General features: G+C 45.9%; 1 protein-coding gene across 2 annotated transcripts in view; it reads left to right on the top strand.

Moving 5' to 3' along the window:
* GMDS (GDP-mannose 4,6-dehydratase) overlaps window positions 1–12404 on the top strand; it is a 574940-nt gene that overhangs the window by 434319 nt on the left and 128217 nt on the right. The gene's annotated exons all lie outside the window — the stretch shown is intronic.

The following is a 12404-nucleotide window of genomic DNA, read 5'->3' as shown; positions in this document are numbered from 1 at the left end:
GCGGTAATAGGGGAAGAAGGTTTGTGAAGACTTACAAGTGATCTTTTCTGATCACATACTATTGCACTCAGAAATTTTTTTTTTTTTGCGATCACAAATAGCCTACGTATAACATGCAAAATGTGACTTTTATTACAGCAGATTTAACTTCTCATATTTTACTGATTGTCAACTAAAGTTGGAAAGGTTTTGTGTCTTTATTTTTTTTTTAAGACCAGCCCATCTATGCAATTATCACATATCCAGGGCTGGCCATAGCCCCAGGGGAAAGGGGCAGGACTTTATCCGTCACCCACACTAACCTTAATATGTTAACATCTCTTCTGTCGCTAAGTACTAGAATGCCTCTGTCCCTGGCAGGTGCATATTCGAAGTTCATTAATATGAATGAATGAGCTGCATTATCAGATAGCCGGTACCGATGTTTTCACATTTCTCCCTTTTATGTATATTCAGTAGTAATTCAATTGCAACTTCTTAAGATAGCAAAGCTGTATTTATTCCAACAGCCTTATCCTTACCTATGTAAAACGTCACAACTCTTCTTAAAGAAAAAAGAAAAGTTAACTTTATGCAATATGCATGTCATTATTTCAGTTCACGACTTTATCCAGATTTTACACTCCAAAAAGTAAGAGAACTATGCCCCTCCTTCGAATTCTTTGGACATGTGGCTTCTGAGCAATATGTAGCATTCGTCCGACATTTATGAGGTCAGGTCCCAGGGAGAGAAGCACCCTCAGGACGTGTATAGTTTTGCGGGGAACACACAAGCACACGGTTAAAATATCAGGGTCCAGTAAGACTCTACACCCCCTGTACCAGCAGCCCACCCAACCTCAGAGACAGGACTTCCCAACAGAAGGGATGTCAGGAGTGTCTGAGCTCATAACATCCTTTGAGTTGAGTGATCAAGTCCCCAGTCTTTCCACCAGTCAAGCCACTTTCTTAACCTCTCTGATCTCGGTTTTTGACAGGGAAGTCGTCATGCCTCCCTCTCAGTGTTGTTCTGAGAATTAGGCAAGGTAAAACGTGGCTGTGCATGGTCCCTGGCACACTGTAGGCATTTAGTAATGTCACCGTTTAACCCTTACTCATTCCTTCCTAGCAATTCCTAATGTCTCTTTGCCAAGACTGAGTTAAAATCAGTAAGCTTTAAGAATCAGACATTTAGCCCTGGGGTATTTCTATCCCAAGTCTTTTTTCAAAGTTATCTAATAACTTTTTAAAAAGTTATCCGGTCCTTCCTCAGGATAACTAAGAAGAAAAATGAATGCTCACAAACCTCGAATGGAAGATTCTTGCATTTGGTTATGTGTACCTAGAAACAGTGACTCTCAGAACACAACTACGTTTTGGGTGGGTTGGTTTGGATTTTTTGTTTTTCCCTCTTGCTTTTTAAGTACATATAACTAGGTTTTTTGCTAGGAATTTCTTTGGGGCTGAGCTAGAGTAAGGAAATAAATGAAAGAATTGGACCAAATTCTGTGAGTCTGGACTAAACCAGGCCAAATTCTCTTTCCCCCCATGCAGTTTCAATAGAATTCCATTGAATTAATTTTACTCGTAATAAAATCAGTTGTATTTCAAGCCTGCCTCCAGACTCTCAGATCCTTTTGATCCAAGCACAACAGCCTGTTGCTGTGCAGTCTGTTGAACTTGGCTGTGAGGGTGGGACAGGGGTTTGTGTTTGAAGTTAGCCCGTTCTACTGCTCATCAATATTTCAGGACAGCTGGGATTCTCTGAAAGTCAACTCTTGCCAAAAACAAGGGAGGAGGGGCGTGGGTTTGAGAGGACTGCGCTACTTCTAAATTATTATTCCTATAATACTATAAAATTATAAAAGGCTCCACAACCATTAAGAATATTGGAACCTGGTGACTCATCTTTCAGTATGAAGTTGAAAGGAAAGGAAGTTATGGCCAGCAGGGTTCATTCCAGAGGATATTCACAGTGGGACATTATTCTCCAAACTGACAGTACAGCGAGGTCCAGTCCACGTGGTAGAGCTGCCCCTGTCCCTCACGTGGGCTGGCCCGGCCTGGGAACAAGGGTGGACAGCGGAGGACAGCGGAGGGAACCCGGCCCGGAGCTTGACCTCCACACGTGGGGTCTGAAGCCTCCCTGAGGCTGATTCGGAGCGAAGCCACCAAGGAAGCAGTCAGAAGGTTCCAGAGGCAGCCTGAGCAGCAAAGGGCCGGGAGGCCACTCCACAGCTCAGAGAAACCCCACATGAGAGGCCCACACCAGAGAGAACGAGCAGAGGGCAGCTCCCTCACGGCCCCGGCCCCTCGCGGGGCCCTGAGTCAGCAGCAGGGACACCTGGAGGACCAGGAAGGCAGGGGCTTCCCTTGTGGGGTTCCTGTCGCCAATTCCTGAAACAAAGGCCATTTGCTCACTGTTGCATAGTTGGCAGGAGCTTTCTCCAACCAGCTTTCTGTGGTGGGCCTTCTCTCATCTCTGCGTCTTCCCACGCGAGTCCGTGCTCCTGGGCTTGGCGCAGCTCTAGCACACGTGGGGCTTCGTCCGCCTTCATCAGGTGCAGCAGTTGCGGAGAGAAATTGGCCTCCCGCAGGTAATTCCTCAAACTCCGATTGTGTGCGTCATGGGATATGACAGCAAAAGAAAACCCTGGCTCTGGTTTTTAAAACGTAAAGCTGGGTTTCTTGATAGGATGGTTTTTATACATGAAAAAAATGATGTGGCGAGATGATACTGCATCATAACGTCTACCGCAGGTCAGGGCTCCCCGTGGACCTTACACTTGTGAATCTCTGGTTGCAATCCAGTCCCTCTGGCTCAAAAGAAAAATCACCCTCGAGTAAAATAATGCAAAACAGGACGGCAAGGTCTTTCTCTAAGTCACATCCCCAAAGACCCTTGAGCTACTGTAGTGACCTGAGTGAGACGCTTGGGAAGGGACAGAGAGCTACGCAGCGTGGATCCTCATGGAAGTGCTGAGAAGGACTCCCTGGGCCTGGCGCCCACATCCCCAGCCCTTGCAGGGGGGAAGCCCCCTAACCAGGACATCCAGCCCCATGGCCGGGGAACAGGGAGGAGGAGGAAGCGGTTTATGTCCGAGGGCGACAGGCTCCTAGTGCCACGGAGGGGCTTTGCAGGAACGGAGCTTGGCGCGCAGGTGTGCAGCGCCTTCTGTCCCCCCGGCCCTCTGGGCCCCACAGGCTCCACTCCCTGTGTCCCCGCCGTGCTAGGTGCTCTCATGCGGTCCTCGGGAGAACCTCTGTGCTACTCGTCGTCTTCATCACTGTGCAGGTTAGGAAACTGGGGCTTAGAGAAGTGATTTGCCCAAAATATGAGAAATGGTTATTCAGAAACGAAGCTCTTAGTCATGTGTCCTCGAATCCAGGTACCCAAAGGTATTTTTTCATATCTGTGGACAATAGGCTGCAGGTGGACAGACAGATGGTATTAAACGTGTTTCTCTTTTTATATTTGGAGTTCCTCTATACTTGTGTGGCCCGAGGGAACTCTGGTGGGACGTGTCCCCAGAAGACTCAGGACTGGACTGTGCGGTGGGCCCGTTGGAGGACGTCGGGATCCTGCCCGGCCGTGCGAGGATGGGTTGCCGGCCTGTTGCTCCTGAGCCTGCCCCGCAGCTGGGGGCGGTGGCCCGTCTCGGGTCTGAGAGTTATCCACAGACCTCTGTTTGACTCATCCAGGGCCCTCGATAAGTGAAGGAAGAAATTGGATCCACCGGTGACATTTTTCTTTAACCTCGCTCGGTGAGCGGGACCGATGAGCGCACATACTGAGCTCTGCTCCCCAGCTGCCTACATACGGTTCTCGGTGGGGGGAGAGCAACAAAGGAGCACTTTCAGGACATTTCCTGTCCAAGGACATTCCTATTTACACAGACATGCACTCATCAAGAAGAAGACGGATGTCTCCACAGGGGTCAGATGCAGGGTCTCTCACTGGAAAATCGGAGGCTGGGTCAGAAAGTTTCCTTCCACAGTCACGGTCTCTAGAAGCTTCTCAAGTCACTCATGGCCCTTGAGTCACTTTTGAAGAGGAGTTGGAGGCAGAAAATCTGGGTGGAATTCAGGCTCTGCACCCACCAGGTAAATGACCGCGGGCCTCAGTGGGTCCAGCTGGAAGCAAAGGGGAAACGTCCAGCCCCAGAGGCTTTGGTCGGGAGACCGTCGTCAGGGCCGGGTCGGGGGACAGCCCTGGGCCTGAGGGGAAGGAGAGCCCCATCTCTGAGGTCTCCCGCCAGGCGGCGTCTAGACTCTGTGACGGAGGAGCTACCGGCGTCGACCGCAAGGCAGACCTGCCAGTGAAGGCCCCCTGGACCCCAGACCCTGGGACCCCCCCAGAGCCCCCAGAAACCTGGCCCCCCAAACACCCCGGACCTCTGAGCCCCAGACACCCCCGGGTCCCCTGAACCCCGAGCCCCCGGCCCGCCTGCAGGGGCACCTGGCCTGTGGCCACCCTGCTCTGGCCTGGGGTGGAAAAGGAGTGGAGTGTTTTTGCTCTTTGGTTCTGTTTGTTGCTTGAGCCCCTGGACAGGCCTGGTCCCGGGAAGAGCCCGGAGGGTGGGCCAGCCTCTGCAAGGTGATGGAGGAGCCCTGCGGGGGGAGGGGGGCAGACAAACATTCTCAGGAAAAGAAAGGGAGAGAGAGAGGGTGGGAGGGAGGGAGAGAAGCGGAGGGGCCAGGTCGTGCCAGTGGAGCAGGACCGCTGGCCCCCCACTCAGCCGCCGCCGCCGTGCTGGGCTTGGAGGTCTGACCTGCGGACGTCAGCAGGCTCTTTCCTGGCTGGCAGGAAGGGAAAGTTCCCTCCAGTGACAGACAGAAATAATGGATTTGGGGCGAATCTCGGCCTCCAGAGGCCACAGTGAGAACTCCTGGAGGGCCACGTCCACCAATGTTACTCTAATCCCGCGGTCTGGGGCTCCGGGCTCCCCTCCGTTGGACGGCGTGTTTCACCAACTGGCCCATCTCGGATGCTGGAACTCTCCAGGCTGCCAGAGGTTCCAGGTCAGGAAACCGGCCCCTCCCCTGGAATTCCACAGCTCGGGCCGCCCCTCCTGCGTGCCTGCTGTTCCACTTGTCTGCTATCTCCACTGAACCTTTAACATCAGCTCATTTATCTTTCAGGTGTTATAATCATTGACTTCAATCAGTATTCCATTATCCTAAACAGGCAATTATCTACATTGTCACTTTTGCCTTTGCTCTTTTGACCCAGGGGTCACAGGGGCCCAAGTGTAACTGAATCCAGCAAAATTATTCCCTTACCTGTCATATAAATAGTCATCCCAGCAAAATGAGACCCAAGGGGGCTTTTCGAGAGGTGTTGAGAAGGCCAGTCTAACTCGATCCTTTATTCAGCTCTTTAAGGAATGCAGTACTGTTTTGGCACTCTATCAAAATAAAACAAAGTTCCATTTTTCAGCGTCTTTTTTTAAAGCATGCACCCCTGAGCTTACAAATGCTTCTTTGTGGCCTTCTTTATTGAAATTTCCATTCAGCTCTTCCATCTGTTAGCTGTGTTTACCACTATTTCTAGGGAAAGAATTCAGCATTTCACCTTTATTTGGGGTGTAAGGTCATAAAACTGCCTGGATTATTTCAGCTATATTTATTCCAAACTTAATATTGCTTCTTTAACAGGTTTAAAGCTTTTAATTCCCTGGTTCATTATTCACAGTGAGTAGTCTGAAGAGAACAGTTTGCGTTTTAAAACGAGGAAGGCATTTTATACCTTCTTGCTGTCCCTTCTTCACCCACCAAAGAAAACGTGTTCTACAAGTGTGAATTTTGTCCAGAGAACATCTAGCTGAGCTCCTCTCTTTCCTCCACACATGGCTGCTGAGTGTGTATTACTGCATTTCAGGAGCAGAGACTTGCACAACGTTCCCCTCTTTCCTAGAAGTACTACGGGACTCTGATGGTAGCAAACTCTCGTAAGACTGACGGTGTAACACGCACTCGCGGAGCAGGGTCTCCCAGGTGGAGCAGACGTGTGTGTATATTTACAGGCATATATGTGCGTGTGTCTCTGTGCATGTCTGTGTACACACGTGTATGTGTGCAGAGGTGTACTTGTACGTGTGTGTGTATATATATTTTTAAATTTCACAGAACAAGATGACTCAGCCTTCAGCTGTACATTTGAACTTAGAAATGCAAACCTGACTTCTTATTAGAATTGCCACATCAAAAAATTTTGTTTAAGTTTCACGTGTTTCCCATGAACTTCAAGGCTGCAGTGTAGAGTAGTGGAAAGAGCATTGCCTTTGAAGCGGGCAGACAGTAGACAAATTCCCAGGCTAATGACGAGGTGTATGATGTTCGCACAATAATGCATCCAATCTCCATTTCTTCTGCCATCAAATGGGAGCGACACAAACTATTAGCTGGCACTGCGAGCCTCGGGGCATATGTGAAGTGCCTGTATGGTGACCGGCACATGGAAGGTGTCCATCATGGGCTTTATTATTATTATGCCAGATTATCCAGAGTAAGAGGTGACTAGAATTTGGGTCTAAACCATTTGTTTTCACACTAGTGACTGACTGACACCTATCATCTGTGACCCTTTGTCAGATGGCCACCTACAAATGTTCCATGTTGTTGCTTCCTTGGTTGATGAGCCTTGGGCCATGTCCCCCATGACTTTGCAGATGTTGATGGAGAAGAGTGTCAATCTTCACCCTTATATTTGATCATTTCCTGTGTTAACAGGTTATGGGGGTAGGCAGTTGAGTGCCCAGATAGAAAAGAGCTAAAGCATGCTTCGGGGATTTGGTTAAATGTGGATTTTGATCCAGGAAGTCTGGGGTAGAAACTGAGATTCCATATGTTTGACTCGCAGGTGATGCCAGTTGCTGCTAATCCACAGATTATTCTTTGAGTGTCAAGGATCTAAGATTCCTCAAATGCTGTGTGGGATGTAAGGCTTTGTAACAACAGAAATACCTTAGATTTAAATGGAAATCTATGTAGTTTAGCATAATCAGTTTAAAAGGAAGGCAATAGCTCTCCCATGACTCAAAGGAAATAGAGAAATGGTATTTATTCTCTGTCCTCCCATGACTGGTTAAGAAAAGTCAGTATCTTCTTAACCATGTTGTGTTGTCAATTCCAGATTATGCATGGTTTTCAGGGCACGGACTGATGGAGGTACTGACTCCCTGAACCTAGCAGATTTACCAGCTGCCCATGCGGTTCCAGGATTATAGCAACGCAAGTGCCTATCCACACTCAGCAAAGGGGGGCCAGGTGACAAAACATGCGCTATATTCCTCAGTAGAATAGTGGCCATAAAACCCCCCAAACCTCCTGGGTCCTATTTTTTTATTCTTTAAAACAAACTATTCTTTTATTTCTTAAAAACAAACTATTCATTATAAAGACAGAGGAGAATAAACATTCATTTTAGAAAATCTGATGAAAAAAATACCCAACACATAGAAACAACCTCCTATCATTCACTTTAAAAAAAAATTATAGTGGGCAGCCCAGGTGGCCCAGCGGTTTAGCGTCGCCTTCGGCCCAGGGCATGATCCTGGAGACCCGGGATCTAGTCCCATGTCGGGCTCCCTGCATGGAGCCTGCTTCTCCCTCTGCCTGTGTCTCTGCCTCTCTCTCTGTGTGTCTTTCATGAATAAATAAATAAAATCTTTAAAAATAATAATAATAATAAAATTTAAAAATTATAGGATAATTTCTCTGTATTTTAGAGAAAAATATTTTGAGTTGTAAGCAACATAAGTTTCTAGAGAGGGAAAAAAAAATGGTCCAGTCCCCTTCATCTCACTTCAGAGCAATAGGGCGGATAGTTGGCAAGGCTCCGCCTCCCCCCATCCCTGATTTCTGGAGCAGGGCATCAGGTCGGTCAGTGAATTTCTCTCTACACGCAGGCTTCAAAGACGGGATGTGTTTAGGCCCTGCCAAACATTAGCTCAGGGAAGCTTCAAAGTATGGTAGGTTCAAGTCCATCATGTGTGCTATTCTTATAGACAGCTTTGATCTGCATACTCATTAGGATAATTTTCCAGCAGGTTGCAGTAGAGCTTCATATTGTAACAATCCACATTTTATTGTAATTAAAGTTTTCCACTGAGTAAAAGGAAAAAGCACCTTTTCCTGTTGCACACAAAGATGCCTTTTGAGCTAGCAGCCACACCATGGAGTGGTAGTGATTGTCGTAATTAACATTTATGTAGTCTTGGCCTTTCAAAAATCTCCGAAGTCTATACGGGTAGACATGAGACCATTGTTGAGACCGAAGAAAATGAAGACACAAAGATGAGCCATGGGTCTTACTGCAGTTGCCCATAAAACTCCTTACTTCCAGCTGGGGCATCAGCTTGCTAGCAGAATTCAGCTCTTCTCTCGAAGACTCGGTATTTTTGCTTTTGGATCCCTGTGTCGTTTTATTTATTTATTTTTAATAATCACATTAGACGTTATGGACTTCAATTAACTAGTTTCCTCTAACAGATCTCTTCCTTTGGAGGAGGCCAAGGACAAGAGGCTGTCAAGTGGCCTCACCTTGGAAATCCCCAGTACCCTCCCCTGCCCCTTGCCGCTGGAATGGTCAATTAATTATGTGCCGGGTCCGAAAGAAATTTTTCCTTAGTCTGTTCTGGCTCCACCTTCAACTCTCTGAAACTCAGTTCCCTTTTCTTAATCTAAGGTCATCTAAGGTCTTGTGATACTCTAACATTATAAAATGCATGATTCAATCAGAGTAGCTGGTAAGGATTACTGCAGTAATTAAATATGAAAATTTGTTTATAAGCACAAAATAAAACTTTGGAAGCTATTCCTTTTTCAGTCTGGGTCAAGTAACTTCTACCCTGACGCGAGTTACCACGCTTTTCCGAAGTATAACTTGCACACATGTGTTTTCAATGTGAGCCATAGCTTGAAACATCTTTCCTAGATTTTTGGTGAGACAGGACGGAGTATGTGTTTATGCCCGTGTTTGTCTGTGTCTGCACATTTACGCACAGTCATCATTTGGGGATGCTGATGGGCCCTAATCCACTTTAATAGCCTAGTGAGAGATTGCATCATGTTTTGTTTTACAAAATATGAAAACTATCTGCAGCTGTGAAGGAATAACCCTCGTAATTCATCCGAGAGCCTGCCTCTCTTACTTATGGGATCTACTCCATATCTCATATCAACTCATTACTCTGTGTATCCTCCATGTATGCAGAAAGACCGCATGATAGATGCTGTACAAGGATGTTATTTCCACAAGAGGGGGAGGCTAAACCCTGTGACACAGGAGTGATGAGGCACAAGTGAATTAAGAAGACAGTATATCTCTCCACACCAGATAATATACTATCCTTTATTCTGTAGCTATATTTATATTAACAGTGTAGCTAAGAGGAGAGGAGAGGGAACTAGAATTCTTATGTTTTTAATTCATTTATTTATAAGGCCTTGTCGCCAGCATATTCAGTACTCTTTGGGAATTTTGCAAGGGAAAACAATGGTCATGGCCTTCGTTCACGACTTTCTTTAATTTTTATATGTTATTCCAATATTGATTTTAAATAGTTAAAGTCATCTCTGTGCTTTAAGTTTGAACTACTAGTCCAAAATTCAACTAATGTGTTTTTTCAAAAATGTATCATGTATAGCGATTTGAACTTTTGACCCAATAGTAAATATTTGAACTCAAAGATACTCATAAACTGTTAATGGATTTGATATTTTTTTTTAAAACAAGCTGAACCCTTTTATGTTAAAATCTCCTCTATTCTTTCCAAGGAGACTACAGTCTGATTAACTCATTCTTGGAAAAAGATATGACTACTTCAATAGAGTTTCTTCTCCACGTTGTCTCAAGAGGAAGTGACCGCGTAGAACTCGCATGTTAGGTGGACATTACTAATTGAGAACTGGGCCAGGCCATCCAGTAGCAGTTGGAACTGCTTACCGCTAGTTCTTAGCTGATAGCCGGCCTCTTTCAAAGTGGATTGCTCTCTTCTGTTACCCACGTACACTCAGATTTTCCTCTAGACGCCACACGTGCCCGTCCCGGTGGCAGCCCTCTCTTTTCATTTGTACAGCTCTGATTAGTGGGTCCTGGGACACCCAGAACCCTTTTGTGCAATGGCTTGGTGCAAGTAAGTACTGTTGACCCTCGAGCAGCACGGACTTGGACTGTGTGGGTCCACTCACACACAAACTTTCTTCGCTGTAGTACCATGCTGTAAATGTATTTTCCTTGTGCTTTTCCTAACATCTGTAGCTTACTCTGTTGCAGGAATACAGTGTAGAATGTAGGTGGCATAGGGAGTATATGTTCACTCTATGTGTTACCAGCAAGGCTTCTGCTCGACAGCAGGCCATGCGTAGTTACGTTTTCCGGGAGTCCAGAGCTCCATGCCGATTTTCACCTGGATGGTTGGTCAGCATCCCCAGCCCATGCGTTGTTCAGGGATGAACTGTACAAGTGCTTCTCAATCATTAAGAACACGTTTCTCTTTTTCCTTAGCATATTCCTTCCTTGCCCCATCCTCAGGAATTTAAAAGACAGAGAGTGCACATTGGGTTTTGATTTTGGTCTCCTGCTTTATTTTCCTTGTAGCAGTTAAGTGAAAATAGCATGAGATTCTGGAGATTACAAAAGGGCAGTGTGTACCTTGACGCACTCTTGTGCTGTTGTCATAAATATCATTCTCCTAGTCTGTCCAAATGTAAACCTCAATAAGTGCAGGTTTCTGCTTGCACGGCTGTTCTTGCTGTTGCTCTTAGAAGCCAGCAAAAACCTCTTTGCCTCATCTCCCTTGTCTTTCCTACACTCTTAAGTTTCTCTTGAGACTGATCGTCTCCATATTATTTGTTCACACGTCCCAGAGAGCTCCTCTCTTTTTCCTTCTGTTGAATATTTATGATATGAATAGAGCTGGGCTCAACTACCCCCGCTGTACCCATAGATGCTGGTAACAAAGGATGTTCTCCTGGCTGGACATATCTGATGTTATAAAACCGTCAGTTTTCAACTGGACCACTTCTTACTTCTACCACTGTGGGACTTTGCAAATCAATTAACTGATCTCATCCATGGTTTTCTCAGGGATAAGAGTGAAACAATAACACGTGCTTATTTAGTTCTAAGTTTGTTGCTCTCGGGGGGGCGCCCCTGGGAGCCGGGTGTTTTAGGAAACATGTAGTGCTCTAAAACTGTGGGATTGGAACTGGGTAATTAATGGTAGCAACCATTTTATTGATCTATTACTATGTACCGGCCATTGTTATAGACACTTTACATTCATTTTCCAATTTACTTTTTTTGAAGCCCTCACAAGAGGCACTGTTACTATTCTTTTACAGTTGCAGTGACTTGCCCAGCCTCCTAGACATTAAGTAACAGAGCTGGGATTCCACGTAGGGTCTGTCCAATGCCCAGGCTTTCCTCATGGTTTCTCGCTGTGTCCTAAGAGAAAGGGAAGACACAAGAAGCCACCATCAAAGCCATCCTCAGCGGGCTTCAGTTGAAAGTGAATATGGTTTGTCTGACTGTCCTGCAGCTGACACGCCCCAGGTGAATCATATTTTCAAGCTTAGCTATGTTAGCTTCAGAAGAATACAATGTTTGAGTGCCAGAGGAGGCACAGGTGTTTTAGCATATAATGTATGAGAAATAAGTGAATTTTAAAAGTGAGTATATCTTATATATCTTTTACTTATGATATTTATTTAATTTTAGCTGATTTTATTTATGCGTCTTATGGACCAAATGAAGAATGCATTAAGTAAGTCAGAGCCCTTTGCTGCTGTACACAGCCTGGCAGATGCTTCTTTATTTATTATGTTGGCAGCTTTATTTTTTTAAAAGAATCATCATCTTATTCTATTTTTTAAAAGCCTTGGAGAGCAAGAGAGAGCGAGAGAGAGCACAAGAGGGGTGAGGGAGAAGGAGACTCCCTGCTGAGCAGGGAGCCCAATGTGGGGCTTGATCCCTGGACTCCGGGATCCTGACCTGAGCCGAAGGCAGACACCTAACTCACTGAGCCACCCAGGTGCCCCTAAAGAATCATCATTTCAAAAAATCCTTTCAAAACAGTTGATTGGATGCTTTCTGCCGAATGACCTTCTGCCCTCATTAAGAAGACCATTATGGATGCTTCTGATTAATTCTCCTCCTTTTCACTTCTACTTTCCTGGTAGTGGTTTTTGCTTTACTACTCAGTGGTTGGCTTTCAGAACAGGAAGGCAAGTTTGACTTCATAAAACCAACAACTAACATTTGCACAGTGGTTTGCCACTTACAAAGAAAGCACTGTTCACTCCTTTTGTCTCCCTCCCAGTGCTGGGGGTCACTGTCACAGGACTCCAGATCACAAACGAGGAAACTGCCATCCTAGGAATGCTTTCAAGCAGTTGTATTGACAGTGTCTACAGCTTCA

Source organism: Canis lupus, chromosome 35 (assembly GCF_011100685.1).
Source record: "Canis lupus familiaris isolate Mischka breed German Shepherd chromosome 35, alternate assembly UU_Cfam_GSD_1.0, whole genome shotgun sequence".
NCBI lineage: Eukaryota > Metazoa > Chordata > Mammalia > Carnivora > Canidae > Canis > Canis lupus.
This window is presented reverse-complemented; position numbering and strand designations above follow the sequence as displayed.